We start from the raw sequence: 19,688 nt of genomic DNA, 5'->3' as shown, positions 1-19,688 counted from the left end.
ACCGACACCCGCACCAGTGGCAATTAATAGGCTGCCGCTCGTTAAGTGCGGCTTGCTGCAAACGGCGCCGTCTCAAGTGGCGCGCCGCCGCCGCGTCTCAATGCGTAATGCACCAGCGAGTTTGTGCGCGCACGGGCGCGGGACCGATGCATCCGCCGGGAGAGAGACACGCGGGCACGGGAGTGGATGTGTCAGACAGGAGAGCGCACGCGTTTTGTATGCCGCCTTCAAACGCGCGTGTTCAAGCTACGTTTGATGCGTCAGCCAAGGAGGGCGCAAACGCGTTTATGTATAGGCTCTGAACGTGTCTAAGGTACGTGGCATCTCCGATCACACGCGTGTGTTGGACACGGAAGGGAGGGGGGGGCGGGGGGTAGAGCGGACACGCGTGTACACATCAAATGTATCGAACCTGTGTGCGTACAACGTGTTCAACTATATCAGCCCTGCGTGCTCACACGTGTAGTTCGTATGTGCCAAGGTGGAAGGGCGCACGCGTGTGCATCTCTCATTGATCATGTCGGGCGTGCGACGAAAAGCCCCGTGTGTGTGTGTGTGCGGCTCCAGCAAAACGGCCCCAAGAGCGCAGGATGGGACGTGCGGCTCCTGTGGCCGCGTTTTGCAGCCGGTGGTGCCGAGACGCGGGGTAGGCGATTCATCGCAATGTGCGCAGCCTGAAAGCGACCTGCTCAGCGACGCTCGCCAGTGACGGCACCACCGAAAAACGGGCCCCAATTCTATTTCCGTGAGCATCATCATTACCAGGGCGCTCTTATTAAACCCATCCATCCAACGCACACACACAGGCCCCACACCGCTTGCCAACCAGACCAATGTGTTTCATTCCAATCATTCCGCCGGCTTTCCTACGATGAAATCACCCTTTTCGAGTATTTTTTGTAATATATATTTTTTAATATCCCCAGTTTCATCCCGGTTGTGTTATTGACAATCACATCATGAGAATTGTAATTAAGTGGGATCTCTCGTAGAGCAATGCAACACTCCGTGTGAGACAGAACTTTACAGAAGCGGCTACCACAGAGCTGCCTCCGAGAACCATTCAAATTATTATTTTTTCTTCCAGAAACACTTCCGAACGCGCCCGACCACCACGACAGTGATGTTAGTCCCACGACAGTCCTTGATGTGTCCCGATCTAATTGGATTTCCAGAAGGCTGAACGGTGTGGAGCCTAATTACAAGGAGTCATGTTTGCATAGACCACAATACCTGCAGTCATAATGCAAACAAAACGCATAACTCTGATAATGTATACACTGTCCTTGAAGTTGATTGGTCCACACCCGAGACAGCTTTCCTTAGAGCCTAGTCTCACATGGGTTGGACCAGATGACACCAAAAGGCGCACAACTCAAAGACAATGCACCATCAGAGTATGAGAGCTCGGGGAAAGCATTTACACCATGGGAACCTCATTTGCCAGTAAAATATGATAATTGGTTCCCATGGTGTAAATGCTTACCCCGAGCTCTCATACTCTGATGGTGCATTGTCTTTGAGTTGTGCGCCTTTTGGTGTCATCTGGTCCAACCCATGTGAGACTAGGCTCTAAGGAAAACTGTTATGTTTTTTGTTTGCATTATGACTGCAGGTATTGTGGTCTATGCAAACATGACTCATTGTAAAAAGGTGTCAGTTTTGTTGCCAGATGGAAGGGTAAAAAAACAATTATCATATTTTTACTGGCAAATGAGGTTCCCATGGTGTGGAGCCTAGTTTGGAGTTGCATGAGTCACTGCGTGGCCTTGCCAGGTTTAGAAGGCAGAGGGACTGCAAGGTGACCGGCAGAGGGCAGTGCTGAGTGGTTTCCCCCTCACACACGGTGTCTTTTCTCTGGGTTCTCCGATTTCCTCCAGCATGAAGCCGAACATCTCATCAACGAAACTAGCCAAACATCCAAATGCAAGACCTCTCTGAGGAAGAGTATTGGCACTCAGTGAGGCCTGCTTGGGTACAACCATTATTTGGAATCATTTAACAGCCCATTTACACTCTGCACATGAAAAGTCTAAATGTTAGACAAAACATAAACCCTTCATGTTCACATAAATCACCCATTAAGTAATAATTCAGCAATATAAGGCTTAGAAATTGAATGTTAACGTAGAAGTGCAATGCTGGCACGTACCGATAACTCGTGGTGATTGCCTTCACCGACCAACACCTCCCGAGCTATTCGATTCATTTCTGAGATTCAAAGATCGATATTTCATCGCGTGACCCCATTACATACTACATGCACAAATTGGAAACATTGATTCTCTACACAACACGATTCAATGCACACATCACGAGCTGAAGCGTCGATATTATTCGATGAAGTAATGCATCTTGCTGCCTCTAAAGGCATTTACATTCGTGCAGTCAACCCAAGCATTAGCAAACAACTCCCCGGGAGATGCGTCATTAAAGTCACTGGCAAGCGGTCTGGAATGCCAGCTCGACTGACAGTGAGTATAGAACAGTTAACAGCGCCAAATTAAAAAAAAATCCACATTGCCGGTGCGATTAATATTTGTCACTGTATTATTGCGAATAGCACTAAATAAGTGGTTCTTGTCTGCCACGTTATTTACAAACTGCATCACGCTTTGGGGGCGGTGTTTTAAAACCGTACAGTAACGTCGTGGGTTTTTTGCTTTAATTATTTTCAATTTATTATTACAATTTTATTTTATTATTTTTTTTTGCTAATGGTGTTAAATTATTCTGGTCCATAGGATCCAGGTGTGCTTCAATTGTCAGGCATCAAAGATTTAGTTTTTGATTCATTCAGACAAACCGGCAATGCTTATTTTACTGAGGTTCTGACGGAATATTGTATAATTTTTTTGACCGATGTGAAAGTTCATACTACGTAAGCAAGCACACGCATGCAACACTTTGCTCATCTATTTTACATGGACATTCGCAAATATATAATTCAATGCAACACACGCGCCAGCTCGGAACACACGAGTGCCAAGTGTGTTTACAGTCACACGATGCCATCAGGTTACATTCTAATAACTGCATAAAGTTATCTATACATATGTATTGCAAGTACAAGGTAAACTTTTACACCATGGGAACTTCATTTGCCAGTAAAAATATGATAATTGTTTTTTTACCCTTCTATCTGGCAACAAAACTGACACCTTTTTACAAGGAGTCATGTTTGCATAGACCGCAATACCTGCAGTCATAATACAAACAAAAGACATAACTCTGATAATGTGCACTGTCCTTGAAGTTGATTGGTCCACACCCGAGACAGCTTTCCTTAGAGCCTAGTCTCACATGGGTTGGACCAGATGACGCCAAAAGGCGCACAACTCAAAGACAATGGCACCATCAGAGTATGAGAGCTCGGGGTAAGCATTTACACCATGGGAACCTCAACTTCAAGGACAGTGCATACATTATCAGAGTTATGTCTTTTGTTTGTATTATGACTGCAGGTATTGCGGTCTATGCAAACATGACTCCTTGTAAAAAGGTGTCAGTTTTGTTGCCAGATAGAAGGGTAAAAAAACAATTATCAAGGTAAGCTTTGTTGAAATAAGCGCACCACTTTTGCAGTGGTAGCGTTGTGTCCAGCGGCGCCACGATTGAGATGACCGCACACAACCACTGCTGTGGTGCAGCAGGGCTGACACAGGCACCCTCTCAGTTGAAAGCTGCAGATGGTGCAAATGTTGTCAATTCCTCCATCAACCAATACGTGTAATTCTAATTCATGCAGCATATAAATACCACCACAATCTCAAGAAGCTGGGCGAAAATAGCCTTAGCCAACTTTACAGGCACCTTGTGAGCAGTCAACAAGAATACTGGAAGTCACGTAGGTAAAAAATAAATAATAATAAATAATAATAGAAGTAATAATAGAAATAAAATAATAAATCACGACGTTTCTGAGGCAACACAAGGCTCCGTCATCAGGTGGGACCGTCACAGCTAAAATTACTGCATCATGTGTAGCTGTGACGGTCCCACCTGATGACGGAGACTTGTGTTGCCTCCGAAACGTCGTGATTTATTATTTTATTTCTATTATTATTTCTATTATTATTTATTATTTTCTTACCTATGTAGCAACGCTCACGACTCGTTCACACCGGATAGTTGGAGGCACACTGGTTTATGAACACCATACGTTGTGACATACACACTTGAGGGGGTATCGGCCCCCTCACCCGTCTATCTGAGGATACACCTCCTAGCTAACCCTAGCCTGCCTCAGAGTCCTCCTCTCGTGGACTAGGGGAGGCTATCTTGGCCCGACACTGGTCAGTCGGGCCCGGTACTCAGAGTCCAGACCAGCACTGGCTCTGGCTCTGGTACCACGCCACTGGCTCGAGCCTGCGCGGTCCTGACAAGGACGGCGTACCAGGGGGAGACCAGGGCTCTATCTAGGACGTCTTCCGTCTTCTCTTCTTAGCTAACACATCCCTCCCGAGCCCCCCGATACATTCCCCTTTTATACACCCCCCTCCCTGAGGGGTGGGGCCCCGGGGGATCGTAACGTCCGAAGCGCGGACGTCGTAGAGGCCACCTGCCCGTGCACTGACGTAGCCCCGCCCACTGTGCTTGTTTACCATAGGCTGCCATGCATAACGGGCTCTCTGTAACACCCCTACATCACTCCCCCCCACATAGCATGCAGCCGTCCCGGCTGCCAACATACAAAAATTTGACAATAAAGGTGCCTTCACCCCCTGACCGCGCGTGTGCCTCACTATTTTTGAACCATAACAGGAACCAGAACAAGACGCAACAACAAGATGAGAAACAACCCGTCGCACCCCCCCCGAATAAATACGAATTCCGTAAAAAAAACAGCCTATATACAATGAGCAGGGAACCCACCACGCACACACAACAAACGGTGAACCCAACATATGTACATCCGAGGAGCGGGAAACACACCATCCACACAACACCCAATAAACACAACAGCTATGTACACATTTTCCGGCCTCACAACAGTTTGCGCATTTTAGCGCGCGTCCTTGCAGCGGGCCCCTCACACGGGGTAACCGCGCGTGGCGGACCATCAGGTGGCGACTGTCCGTCTTGAGGTGAGCATTCATCTGACTCCGCGTGACCCTCGGTATCCGCAGGAGGGGTGATCGGGCGTGAGCCCGTCACTCCTGATGCTCCTGAAGGTGGCACAGCCGGCAAGGCATTAGGTGAGAGCGACGGAGACGGACCCAGCAAGTCGGCCGACCCCCCACATGTTTGGCCACGCGCGTGTGAAGTGGGGTTGTGTACCGCAGCGAAGGGTTTTAATCTGGAGGGGTGCACGAACCATCGCCGCTTCCCCCACTTGATGCGCACGCACTGCGGACGTAACACCTCCACCACTTCCACAGGCCCCCGCCACGGCCGCACCAGTTTAGAGGAGGTTGCCAGTGGCACCTGGGGGCAGTGCAACCATGCCTTGTCCCCCGGCTTCCACTGCAGCATGTGCGCTCGACTCAATCTAAGGCGCTCATTCGCCTTCTGACGGAGGTCAGAGTTTTGCATTGCAGCATCCCGTGCCTCGGTCAATTTGTCCAGATTAAATTTAACGTGGTCAGCCAGATTAGTTTTTCCCTGTGGCACGGGGATCCGCAACTGGGCACGAACAGGCGGGTCTGGTTCTCGGCCGTACATGAGGTAAAAGAGAGAAAACCCCGTAGCCGCATGGGGTGCCATCCGGTACGCCGCCAAGACCCCCTGAATTTGTAGGTCCCAATCCGTTTGCGAGTCCGAAACTTGTTGTGATAACATGGACGAGATGGTGCGATGCAAACGTTCGACCATCCCGTCAGTTTGTGGGTGATATGGGGAGGTCCGAATTTTCTTTGTGCCCAGGAGATCGCAGACTTGTCTGAGTAGTTTACCGGAAAAATTTCTGCCCTGGTCGGTCAGCAGCCTCTCAGGAGCACCTTTGTCCAGGACATAACCCTGAACAAAAGCCTCCACGATGGCTGCTGCCGACTGGTTGGCCAGAGGCCAGGCCATAGGCCAGCGTGTAAAATACTCGACACCCGTCAACAAATATCTATTCCCTCTGGGGGTGGCGGGGAATGGTCCCAAAATGTCCAGAGCGACCAGCTCGTTTATCCTGGACACTTTAATCGATTGCAAGGGCGGGTTAGACTCCCGTGCCGGTGGTTTGCGTTGTGCACATTGAGGGCATGATCCCAACAAATCCCCAACATCCCTCGTCATGCCGGGCCAGTAAAAATCAAGTTGCAGCAAGGCGAGAGTCTTTTGGGTCCCCAGGTGTAGGAGGCGCTCATGAGCGGCCCATACCACCCTACCCCGCAACCCAGTAGGGACCACCAGCCGATGTCGACGTGACTTTCCGTCCCAATGCATTAGCAGACCTTGGCACATTTCCCATGCATCGGAACCACCTCTTTTTCCCCCCGCCGCACCGCCAACGCGACGTCGCCACCCGAGGAGGGAGACATCCTCCATCTGGAGGCGCCCCCATTCAATGACGGGCAACCCCAACAGGGAATCTTTGCCCTGTTGTTCGATCGAATTAGGAACCACTGCATCGTCGTCGTTGGCGGCCGCCAAGACAGGTACCGATGTGTCCCCTGGAGGCCTGCAACGTCCAGACCCCAGGAGGCATGCACACTCGGAGGTGGTTGGCAAACGTGACAGAACGTCCGCGTTGGTGTGGCGAACGCCCTTACGGTATGTGGTTTGGAAATCGTAATCCTGGAGGACCTCCAACCATCGGGACAATTGTCCCGATGGCTGTTGAACCCTCAGGGCGTACTGCAGTGCCGCATGATCTGTGCGGACGGTGAAATGCCGACCGTACAGATATGGGCGATACTGTTGGACGAAATGGACAATTGCCAACAGTTCCCTACGGGTGACACAATACCGTTGCTCCGCTGGAGACAACACCCGACTGCCGTACGCAACCACACGTTCCACGCCGTCAACCACCTGGGAGAGCACGCCCCCAATTCCCGTGTTGCTCGCATCGGTGTCGAGCAAGAACGGTTTTGAAAAATCAGGGTAAATCAGGGGAGGAGCGTTTACCAAAGCGTCCCGAAGGGAGCAAAAAGCAGCTTCCTCCTCCTGACCCCAGCAGAACCGAACCCCTTTAGATGTTAAAGCATGTAGGGGTTTGGCGATAGTCGCAAAATTAGCGACGAAGCGTCTATAATACGACGCAAACCCAATAAAACTCCTAACCTCTCCCACTGAGGTGGGAGTCGGCCAGGAGCTTACACACTGCGTTTTGGCGGGATCGGTAGAAATACCTGAGCGCCCCACGATGTGCCCCAAATAACGCACCGACTCGCGTAACAAATGGCATTTTTGGGGCTTAAATTTCAAATTAGCAGCCCGCATCTTTAGGAAAACCGCCCGCAACCTCTGGAGATGTTCATCAAAAGTTTTGCCAAAAACAATGACGTCATCCAAATAAATCAGGCACGACTCCCATTGCAAACCAGCTAAAACCAATTCCATCAACCGCTGGAAAGTTGCCGGCGCTGAGTGTAAGCCCATCGGCAACCGGTTGAATTGAAACAGGCCGTGCGGAGTACGGAAAGCAGTTTTAGGCTTTGAATCATCGTCCAGAGGAAGCTGCCAGAATCCCGAAAGTAAGTCCAATGTGGAGAAGAATCGCGCTCCCGCCAAGGCGTCAAACGATTCGTCCATCCGTGGGAGCGGGTATGCGTCGGCAACCGTAATCTTATTAAGGCGCCGAAAGTCAACGCAAAACCGCAACGAACCGTCCTGCTTCTTAACCAGGACGATCGGCGCTCCCCAAGGGCTGTTGGAGGGAGAAATGATGTCGGCGGCTAGCATGTCATCAACAGCCGATTTGACGTGGTCCTTTTCGGCGGGACTCAACCGAAAAGGATTCTGGCGTATTGGCGCGCTGTCACCCGTATCAATGTGGTGACGCAGCAGATGAGTGCAGCCCAAATCGTATTTATCCCGACTGAAAACGTCGGAAAATTCCCGCAGTAGTGTCTTAAGACGTTGGCGCTCTAAATTTGAGAGGTCCGTCGATTCCGCGCAAAGCGCCTCGAGCCACCCTTCATCGCTGTCCGAATGTGGCCGCGGTGCAGGGACAGCACCGACATGACTCGCGACGGGTTCCTCACAGGGCACCGGCGTTGCGTGAGCAAGCACGGTCCCCTGTGGGACCACGACCGTCTGCGAGCCCACATTGAGGACCGCGATGAAGGGTTCTCCTTCCCCTCTCACTATGGTCTGGGCAGGGAGTAAATTAGGTCCACTGACCCCGGCCCTAGACGGTCCCAACAGAACCCCTTGAGCCCCAATGCCCTTAGCGAAGGGCCGCCGAAGTTTCAAGGGGATCAACATTTGCGCCTCCGGAGGAACGCGCACCGTTCTATCTACGAACGCCGGCACCGTCGCGAACGCCGTCCGGCTCGTAGCGGGGGATGGCAGAAACGCCATGCGTCGGCCCGATGGGAGCTCAATGCATCCCTGGTCGATTAATATTCTAATCGGCATTTTGGCCAGGAAGTCCGTCCCCAGCAGGCACGGAACCGCCAGCGAGGAGGAAACAAAAATCGGCCCAGATAATTTAATATCCCCGACACAAATCTGGGCTCGAATTTGTCCGATGATGCCAAGTGAACCCCCGTTAGCAGCAAAGAATGGTACATTAACAGGCATCAAAGGACGGCTCTGGGCAGGGAGAATGTTATAAATCAACTCCGAAATAATGGTCGCCGATGCCCCTGTATCGACCAGGATGCGCACCTCGACCCCATCGATGTGACCCACAACGGCCGACGACCCCGACGACGCGGCTACAACCCGATGGGCCAACACGGACCATTGGCTGGGTTCAATGTGAGTACCCAGAGCGGTGCGTGTTGGTGCCATGGTACGCGATAGTGGACCCCCCTTCGCTGCGGTGTTTGAGTGTGTGACGGGCGTGTGCGTGGGCCAAACATGAGGGGTGCGCGACTCGCCGGATTATGATGGTGGAGCTTGTGACGAGGGCCGGCGTCCCGTTGAGGTGTCGTCCCGCGCTGCCGAGGAGAGCGGCACCCCGAGGCGACGTGGCCCCGGATGCCGCAGTTATAACAACGTGGAAGCGCTGGTGGCGATGATGGATGTTGTAGACGGCTTGAACCGGCCCGGTCCTCCCGCACTCCCGCTCCGTGCTGCCGTCGATGGTCGATGGAGCAAACCGCTTCCACCGGGAGGGTGGCTGCAGCGACGGCACGCCCGCTCGCTGCCTTGCTGGCCTTCTGTCGTTGAGAGGACAGGTTCGCGTGGAGAAGACGGGCCGCTTGGAGGGAGCACATCTCTGCATCGTCCTGTGCGACAATGACGATGTCTAAGTCGTCCGCCAGCAAAAGTATCTTCTCTGTCACCATGGCGTCGACACCCTCGTCGTCCATTCGTGGGAAGGCCTCCTTCGCCAGTGCCAGGAGGCTTGTGCGGTACGCCAGGGGCGACTCCTTCGTCCCCCGCTGGCGATCGTAAAAGAGTTGGCGACAGTCCGATGGTGGACCATATACTGCAGATAGCACCTGCATCGCCTTCCGCAGCGTCGAGCGCCTCTCCTTCGGAGCCGACGTTAGAGTGGCGAGGGCGTCGCTGCCGAGGAGTGCTGGCAGCGCGCGGAGAGCCTCGGCGTCTGTCCACTGTGCCATCTCCTGGTGAGCGAAGAAGCGCCGCTGGAAGCCGCCCCAGTCGCCATCCTCGCCCACAAATTCCTTGAGCGGGGGCAGACGCTGATGTAAGGCAGCGGCTGCAGAGGACGATCGCGCTCCCTCGTCACCCTCACTTGACTCAGCGTCGGCCCGAAGCAGCGATGGCATCGCCGGTCGCACCCGTGATGACGTTCCGCCCGTGGGTGGTGACGCGGCAGATACTGTACTCTCGCCGTTGGACGCGATGCTTAGAGCGGCCACGCCCTCAACAGCAGCTGCGGCGATGGCGGGAGTTTCAAAATGTTGCCCCGTTGAAATGGCGGGAAGGCGCTGTGGTCGTTGGCTGCTGTCGCCCCGTGGCGGTCCCGCAGCCCCCAGCCGCGTGATGTTGTCGAGCATGGCGGCTGCGGCGTACAGGAGCTCGGCCAGCTTCGCGTGCGCCTGCCTCAGCCCCTCCGTCGACGGCTCCCCTTCCTCCAGCTGCTGTGGCGCGGACGCGCCCAACCCCGGCTGGTCGATGGCATCTTCAGCCGTGTCGGGCCCTCCGACTGCAGAGGTGTCTTCTGCCTCTGGTACCCCGACTCGAGTCATCCGGCGTGTATCCATGTTCGTACTTTGTTTCACTTCTGACGCCAGATGTAGCAACGCTCACGACTCGTTCACACCGGATAGTTGGAGGCACACTGGTTTATTAACACCATACGTTGTGACATACACACTTGAGGGGGTATCGGCCCCCTCACCCGTCTATCTGAGGACACACCTCCTAGCTAACCCTAGCCTGCCTCAGAGTCCTCCTCTCGTGGACTAGGGGAGGCTATCTTGGCCCGACACTGGTCAGTCGGGCCCGGTACTCAGAGTCCAGACCAGCACTGGCTCTGGCTCTGGTACCAAGCCACTGGCTCGAGCCTGCGCGGTCCTGACAAGGACGGCGTACCAGGGGGAGACCAGGGCTCTATCTAGGACGTCTTCCGTCTTCTCTTCTTAGCTAACACATCCCTCCCGAGCCCCCCGATACATTCCCCTTTTATACACCCCCCTCCCTGAGGGGTGGGGCCCCGGGGGATCGTAACGTCCGAAGCGCGGACGTCGTAGAGGCCACCTGCCCGTGCACTGACGTAGCCCCGCCCACTGTGCTTGTTTACCATAGGCTGCCATGCATAACGGGCTCTCTGTAACACCCCTACACCTACGTGACATTACCGAAAAAACCTAAGAGTAGTAAATAAGGTATTGACATAAACAGTTGATACCATACGAAACCGGAATGCGGGAGGATAATGATCACATTGGGATATTTTTTTGGGAGTTTATTTCAGTTACACCAGCCAACAGACATGCACAGATGCACTGCTCCACTCACAACGCATATCATATATCCAGTCCACTCAAAAACATTCTCAACGTGACAAGCTAGAAATCAATTGATTTAGTCAATCAGCCACTGGCTTGTCTGTCAAAGGATCTTGGTTGAGTGGCACAAAGAGGCCCTCTCCGTTCTTTGAAGGTTGATTGGTGGCTTCGGTGTGGAGTGGATGAGTAGGGTCATCGCGTGACCCCTTCATTCACTCCAAGTGGGAGGTACGGCAAGTTGCCCTGCAGGGTAATTAACGGCTTTCTCCGATGCGAATTCACCATACGCCGCCGGGTGCGTCTTCGCAGAACCAGCGTGAGTCTAGGGTTCGTCTAAACCAGGGGTCGGCAACCTACGGCTCCGGAGCCGCATACGGCTCTTTACGGGCTGCTTCTTGACGATATGTACGCATGTACAGTATGTACTCAGATGCATTGCGGCTCTTGAAATACTGAATTTTGTACCGAATTGGAAAGAAATGGCTCTTCTTGTTATTTTGGTTGCCGACCCCTGGTTTAGACGAATGCATCTATTGCAGGGGAGAGACCTGGTGTGATTTATGTTCGACGGTGTACGCTTTTGCGGTTGTGCTGCAGCGTTCTCTCAAGTATTTTGTGTCGTTCAGCAGGATGTCTGACGCGGAGTTGAAATGTCAGACATTGTGCCAAGCAACATGCGTTACATCTCGGAAATCCATCGGAGAGATATATTTCCTGTGAGGTTCTCTGCGGGCTCGGGTTATGGTGTCGCGGCAGAATTCGTGTGCAGCCAAGACACGTCCGTTGTGCGACGGAGAGGAATGGCCTTCTCGTGACTGCGGTGAGAGGGGTGCCTGATGGAGCATCCACGAATAGGCCAGATGCTGGACAGAGATTTCCCAAATTTGACAGCGCAATCAGGAGGCCTTGCCAGATAACAGAAACATATTTCATTGGCTGCTAACATTTCAGGCGATGTCCCCTTCTTCAGTTTTTAGAGAGCAGAAAGATCTCCCAACTATTTCAGTTAATCTGTCTGCACTGTCTACACTGAAGAAGGGCTACTGCTTGAAAATGTCAGCGTCTGATAAATATTTACGTGATAAGGCAGTACAAATGACGAATGTGAGAGATTCGGGTTTTTTATTGGCGATTGTCCATCAGTGCCGATGCAGTCCTTGAATATTTCATTTGAGCAATGAGGATGGGATCTCTTAACACCACCCTGTGTCCATCGTGTCGTTAATGGGCGGCTAAAATACATTTAATAACCGACCCGTTCTTACTTAATACAGGGCAGTGTCAGCCCACTTCTCTGCCGAGGATGTAATGATACACATGGCAGACTAACATATCCCAAGCGGAGCGCGAGGTGGAATTCACAGTGGGCTGCGTCGCATTGACCATGATTACACACTGATCTTTTACAGCAATACCAAAAGCGCTGCATGTAAATTTCTGCGCTCCCCAGGCCGTCGTAGGAGTCACAATTTAATAACGGACGAATCCTCGTTCGCAAAGAACGGCGAAATATTCTGTGTGCACACTCTGCCATCACCAGTTCTGGAGTCGTCGCGTGTAATTTCCATCAGCCAGGCAACCGCACGCATTTCCTTGTTTCCCCGAGGCAGCATACCAGCGTGACCTCTACTACAGGAATACGAAACTATTGTGGGCACGTGCATTTCTGTGCTCATCCTTTACGGTATCATTTACTATCAGCCGGCAAGCAGAGAGCTCTCCCCCAAGAGATCGCTGCATGAGAAGCCAGCCCCAGCTCACGGCGTGACCGCACTGACCAAACGTGACCCCAGGCGAGATGAAGTGACTTGTTGGTACGGGGTGCAAACAGAAACGGCGAAACCACGCGGACTGTACGAGCCATCTGTATGCACGCGTTTCATATTGGGAAAATAATCCCCGTGGAATTGGGCTTTATACAAACGCATAGATTTATATCGCACAGAGCTGGTCCTGTGCACCTCTCCAAGGAGGCTAGATCAGCATGTTACACTGTACCACTGAGTGTGTTCACCCGTGTATGCGTGTACGTGTTTATTGGTGTGTGTGTTGGTGTTTGGGGGGAAAGGTGGTGGTAGCGGTTCGCGTGCTTCGCCTTGAGCCCGGCAACCCAAGTTCGATTCCCGCTAACGACCAATAACCAGTGGCAAATATTTGAACCGGCCCTGGGCCTCCTCTAGGTCGACTCAACCCTAAATGAGCAGCTGGGGTGGTTTGTAAACATGGGTGAGTGGAGAGATGAAGGCGGATGGCCACAACACTTCCTCGTGTACCTTGCTCGCCTTCATCGGTGCTGGTTAACAGCAGTCTTCCTCTCCGGTCTTAAGAGGATGAACGGTTTGCATGTGTGTTTGTGCACTTATTTAAGTTTTATTAATTTTAATTAAAAAAAAATTTACCTACGTGACTTTACCGAAAAAACCTAAGAATATTTGTGCACTTACACAGATTTTGATCCAGGGCCAGGTAAAGGTGCAGCCCTGCAATTGTTAAGGCAACCGCCGGTGCAAGAGCCTCCACTCGAGCAATGTCTCGAGAGCTCCATATAGAAAGCCCTCGAGAAGTAACGAATTTTTATTTTTACCACCCTGGCCAGACGCCTTTAGATTGCGTGTGGTGGGGTAAAGTGTCGGATAGAGTCGGTGGGGGGAGGGGGGGGCACGGTGGGGGGGGGGGGGGTATATAATAAACGTGCCCATCGTTTTAAGTGCCGTGCCGGGAGATTCGGTGACCTCTGAATTGCAATTCCAGCGCACTAAACATGACACGCCACCGTGGCGGCATGATTTCAATTCTTTTGAGAGAGAAAAAAAAATGATGAAGTCCGCTTGCAGACCACAGAGGTCACACAGCGCGTTGACAGCGAGCGAGCGGGCGAGCGGGCGGGCGAGCGGCTGAGTCTGCATCGTGCGGTGCGCGTCGCGGTGTCGTGTGGCTGCCCACCGCAGAGACTAAAGCGCTCAAAATCGAATCGTTCTCGCAGCGCCCGCCCTCGATCTGACTGTAACGTCAGCACAAACCATCATCAAAACAGAAAGTGCAGCTTTGTGCGTGCGTGTATCATAGGCGCGCACGCCTTGAGTGCAAAACGCACCTCGGCCGACAGAGGAGAGCAAGCAGCAGGGAGGGCGCCAGATACATGAGATAATGAGTTGAAATCCCGGTGGGGGAGAGGGGTTGACTCACCCATTGATTCCTCTTGGATTGGACATATAAGGACCACTCACGGGGAGAAACGTACAGGTGGGTGCTCAATCCACTGCTGGATGAGGGCCTCCCTCGAGCTGTGCCACTGCCGCCATCTATCTTGAGCCTGCAATGTAACAGGGCTGCAAAGGGGCTGATATCCATCGCTCCATCTCCATGGCGGTGCGCACCGGGGGCGCATTCCAGTATTTGGCTGCAAATGTCGTCATGCTCGACTGAGGGCCACTGTCCCTTCGAGCGACGTGCGGATTGGCAATGAAGATGGTCACTGCTCAGTGCTCGTTTGCAGACGAAGGCACTTTGAACATTTGGCAGGTAGCTGTCAAACGTTGACGATTGACACGTGGCTGACGCCACATCTCTGGTCCTGTGTCATTTCGAATCTTTCTCATGGATAATTATCAGTTTAAAATCGACAATATCACCGACAAACCCCAGAGCCTCCAGATGATATTTAATGGCTTAATAAACTTGATATGCAGATAACTGTGTGACATTGCTACCTTCACCTTGCCATATGAACGATTAAAATAAGAATCACTTTTATCAATCACTTCTGTTAATTCATGAATACACGAATGTGTTTCTTGAATAACACCCCCCCCGCCACCACCACTAATGTGTACACCACCTATTTTTTTTTAAATTCTGACCATTATTGTCCTCGCTCCACAACGACGTGGATTTCCTTCAGAATTAATTTACGGGCCTAAATCATGGACCTGTCGGGAAACTTAATACATAGCGAGTCTGGTTTGGCTCCCAGCGATTAGCATTTCACACGGCCACGTAACCCCCCCCCACACCACCACCACCACAGTTATAACATAGCACGACGCAGGGGCAATGATGCGGCAGAAATGTGGGAGGCAATTATGGACAATCGGCATTGATTTTAATTGAGCCTTCAACGAGTGTAGCATTCCTCCCTTTAAAACCAAAGCCATTAGAGTGCATAAAATTGCAGTTCACCCGAACGATAAATATGTTGACTGCAATGGGCACTATTTAGTGCACAGTGACAGATAAGTGATTCATTGCTTGCTATTAATGCATTTTTTTGTTATGCTTCTTGTTGCGGGCTTCCCATCGGAATGGGACTACTTAAAATTGTCCACTGTGTGTATCCCTCTTCCACAGTAAAGTTACGTACGTGGTGAAGAGTAATCATTATTCTTGACGTTGAAATCGGCCAAATGTGTACATACACACACTGCCTGTTCCTGTTTTCACACTGCACATTTTTAGGCTGAGTTAACCTTAGGGAAGCCCACACACCAAGTTGATATTCAAGACTGGCATTATTGTGAGTAACGAGGAATTGAGTTTGTGGAGCTGACGTATGCAGATAAGTGTGCTATACACGTAATATTCTTTACACTTCGAGTTGATTATCGAAGCCAAGAGTGAAAATGAATCATTCGAATTTTATAAAATGCATCAAGATTTGATAACACTCAGAATGAGGACATATTCACCAGTATAGCGGTGTAGAATTTATCCTACGTGCCTTTTAAAGGTTAGGAACACAAAGGACAAAAAATACACATTACATCCTCAAGTTTACAAAGGCTACAGGTCATTTCGTGAGCAGCACTGGGTCAGAGCACACCCTCTCTCATCCTCACTGCTCCACCAGCCCTGGTGCTCAGTCTGGGTTAATTTGAGGCCATTGCTGAGCAAATACATCCCATTTATATATTTTGAGATCAATTTATTCGTTTCAGATGCTGGATGTATTTCTCAATGTCTGCGAAAATGGGGACAATTGTTCAGCGACGCTCACTCCACCCTTTGTCTACACGGTCTGAAGGCCCCGATGCAGCCTGCACAACCTGCTGCGTAAGCACGTTTCGTTAGCGAGCACCTATTGATTCAACGATGGCAAACGAAAGGGTCTCGTGGCCAGCACCATGAACATCCAAACACGTTGGTCTCCCTGTTACTGACGCTGAGATTTTAACAGACTGCACCAGATACAGTATTTATATTCAAGACAATTTAGCGTCAGGAATTGAACTTGTGTTACCCATCGTATGCAACTGAGTGTGCTAAACGCATAAACACATATCACTCACATTTTATGAATATGCGTTCTTATGCAACTTACACTTATAGAAAGATTTCATCTTCAAAGATTGGCTCCACATATTTTCATCAAGGGCCAGACAAATAGCCGTGCAAAACGATCCATCAGCTTGCCGTTCATACGGACTCATGCAATATTAATTAATTGATCAGAAACATAATACATTAACATTTGAAACTACATCGTTGGGGCCCCACATTTTTCAGCTGACGCATTCATCCATCTCAGCGCTAGCAGAGAGTAAAAACATCCGATTTAACACGTAGGCTTTCGCGACCAGTATTATTCATAATAATTAGATCGCGTAAGTATATAAACGTGCCGTTAAACCTGCCACCACCCGACACAGCCAACTAGTAAGGGTTGTTACAACCCTTAAAGATTCATATATTTACACGATCTAACCCAACAAACCTCTATTATAGAGATATAGGTGTATCCAATTTGAAAAGTTGGCAGCATTTCCGAAATATATATTTTTGTCAGTTTTAAAGTAGCCAGGAAATCGGTCAACATTTACAAGTTTGTTTGAACATTGGCAGCTTCTGATTATGTAATTTTTTGTATTTCGGTTTCACACTTTAAAACAAGGACCCATTTAAAAAACTAAAAAGTGAATTCTAAATGTTGCAGATTCACTCTTCAAACACACCGGTGGGCTGAAGAAGTAACTAATTGGCGTGTTGTTAACGTGACACCTTTTTTAATGATTGGCCGTGTCGGGTGGTGGAGGGTTGGACACATTTATACTTACACGATCTAACCCAAAAGCCTTTATTATTAAAAAAAAAACATCCGAACCCACTGAGAAGCAAAGGCCCTGCACCAAACCGCACTTGCCAATAACAAACTCTTCCGTCACGAGCTATGACATGTCTGCAATATCCCCACTTTCATTTTTTATATTTTTTGAGTTTCTCCTCAATTTTTTTTTGTTGTCGTCAGAGCGCGCCAATCAATGAAGATGACAACTGAACCACGGACCTCGGCTGTCGCCCGAGTCACAAATATCAGCCGCCACCACCATTCGCGGTTGGCCAGGTCGACTCGACGATAACGGTATCTCGCGGCTGCCGCAAATGCCCGACTCAATTAACTCCTTATCTCGCTCAACTTTACTGACTGTGCGCCTCCCTCCACACCCAGAGGACAATTGCCATTATTGACCTGCGAATACTCTAATACAGCTTTCGCTAAATTCGGCCAAACTTCACGGCAAACACCCTCGTTTATGTTTCTCACCGTAGAACATCTTCATGTAACCACTCAACACACACCCACCTCTTTTGATTTGTTTATGTTGGAATATGCTCAAGTAACTCTGATGGCCTTAATCTAAGTTGTCTTGTGGTTGTTGTTGATTGTTTGACTTGCATCCCACTGGGATTTTTGCACAGCAATATTTTGCTGTCTTTTCTTGGATTTTCTGTTTGCACTCAGTCACATATTCACTTTAAGATGTTTTTTTGTTCATGTTTTGTTTTTTGTTTGTTGCGGTTGCACCCGATTCAAGAGCCGAATGGCTCACAGGGCTATACCTAATTAATGAACTTGAACTTGATATCCATGCATATAAGCTCTTTATAAAGAATGCCATCTGTACTGCCCCACCCCTCCTCCCTCCCCGACCAGTCAGACTGCAGATGGTGATGTTGTAAATTCCATGAGAATGGTCGATCTCTCTGGTGCTGGACAAGAAAGGCGCCCTTGAAGAGGCCAGAGATCATCTTCCTGGGCTGTTCCCTGACCTCACGTAATATACCCCCCACTGTAAAGAGCTTAGATTTGAAGTGTGTGTGTGTCATTATGTGATTTATTTTAAACTTCCTGTTGCTGTATGCCCCCTGTACCGCTCTCGTTCCGTTGTAATGTGCACTGATGCCTACTTTATTGAGGACTATATTGGCACATCAAATAAAATGAATTCATTGATGATGCCAGAAGCACAATAGTTTCGGTAAGATGTAAATTGATCAGATAATCTATTTACAGATACCCAACTAAAACAACATGGAGAACTCGCTGTACCTGTATAGAGCAAAATAGAAAATTTGATTTCACTTCCAAGTCTTTACAATCTAAATTAACTATTTAACGCCCTATGAGATATGGAGCCATCAATTTCACGGGCATCAATCACCCGTTGAGAAGAAAGTGAAAAGGTTCAATGGAAATCAGCGGAGCATCTATGCAGAATACTCTCAACTTCTGTTACTTTCGGGCCACAGCGCTGCGTGTGTGACACGTTGCTTGGATTTCCACGTGGCCGTGTTATCCGCGATCGTCTGCCCCACAACCTCCCCAATCAAATGACACCGTTCACATTGTTTTCATCGCCCTGCCGTGCACGCATGAACCCCCCTTCCCGGAGTCTCTCGTCACCCTCGCCTCAAGGTTGCGTCTGCAGGTCCCTGCCAAAGCGCGGGTTCAATGGAAGTGAACATAGCCTCGCTTGCTATGACAAACAAACGCCATCGCATGTTAATCAACTTAAATCTCAGAAGGTGAGGCACAATACCGTGCGGGGGGGAAGGGCTGCACAGAAGTCTGCAACGTGTGATTGGCAGGTGCCACTGGATTGGGGACTTGGGAGCTGCAGGGCATGCTGGGCAAGTGTGGGCGGCAAGTCTCTTCTCCTGTGATAATGATATATTATTAGCAGCCACGACCTTCATCCACCGAACACCTTGACCAGGACTCCCTCGTGGACAGGAGGGGTTTTTTTTATGCTGTCAATGTCTCTTAGGCTGGCAAAAAATTAAGCTTTGATTTATAGAGACAATTTATATCGATATATAAAGGGCACTATCTGAACAACGAATGCTGAGAGCGAACATCACTGACTGATGTTGTCAGTGTGAGCGCCATGTAAGCACCGTCAACGCCGCAGTGGACAAATCTTGACAAGACCCATATCTTTAAAGAAATGGTCATTACCTGGATTATTTGGTAGTTCACCAGCATTGATTCAAGCAAGTCTGAGCCTGTGTGTGTGTGTGTCGAACCCGTCCAGATCTTGCTCATACTAAATTAATGCTGCTGAAAGTATGTACTCCGAGAAGGCCGTGGGGCCAATGGGTGGTGTTAGAAATACGTAATTTTTTTTATACATGGAGAGGCATACTAAGGAGACATACTGTCTGCCAGAGGTGGGACAAAGTCATTGTTATGCAAGTCCAAGTCGAGTCGCAAGTCATCAAATTCATGACTCGAGTCTGACTCGAGTCCAAGTCACATGACTCGAGTCCACATCTCATAGGTGGGACAAAGTCATTGTTATGCAAGCCCAAGTCGAGTCGCAAGTCATCAAATTCATGACTCGAGTCTGACTCGAGTCCAAGTCACATGACTCGAGTCCACATCTCATA

General features: G+C 50.1%; 1 long non-coding RNA gene across 2 annotated transcripts; it reads left to right on the top strand.

Moving 5' to 3' along the window:
- The first annotated feature begins 63 nt into the window (after window positions 1–63).
- LOC144943042 (uncharacterized) lies at window positions 64–18,210 on the top strand. 2 transcript variants are annotated; one of them, XR_013639443.1, is made up of 4 exons: window positions 64–313; window positions 568–646; window positions 17,266–17,379; window positions 17,957–18,210. It is a non-coding gene; the product is annotated as an uncharacterized LOC144943042 (long non-coding RNA). The 2 variants fall into 2 exon arrangements; XR_013639441.1 differs by having other exon boundaries at window positions 17,953–18,210.
- Window positions 18,211–19,688: the final 1,478 nt, after the last annotated feature.

This window comes from Lampetra fluviatilis, chromosome 2 (assembly GCF_964198595.1).
Source record: "Lampetra fluviatilis chromosome 2, kcLamFluv1.1, whole genome shotgun sequence".
Taxonomy (NCBI): Eukaryota; Metazoa; Chordata; class Hyperoartia; order Petromyzontiformes; family Petromyzontidae; genus Lampetra; species Lampetra fluviatilis.
Note: the sequence above shows the minus strand (reverse complement) of the source record. Positions and strands in the feature narration are given on the sequence as shown.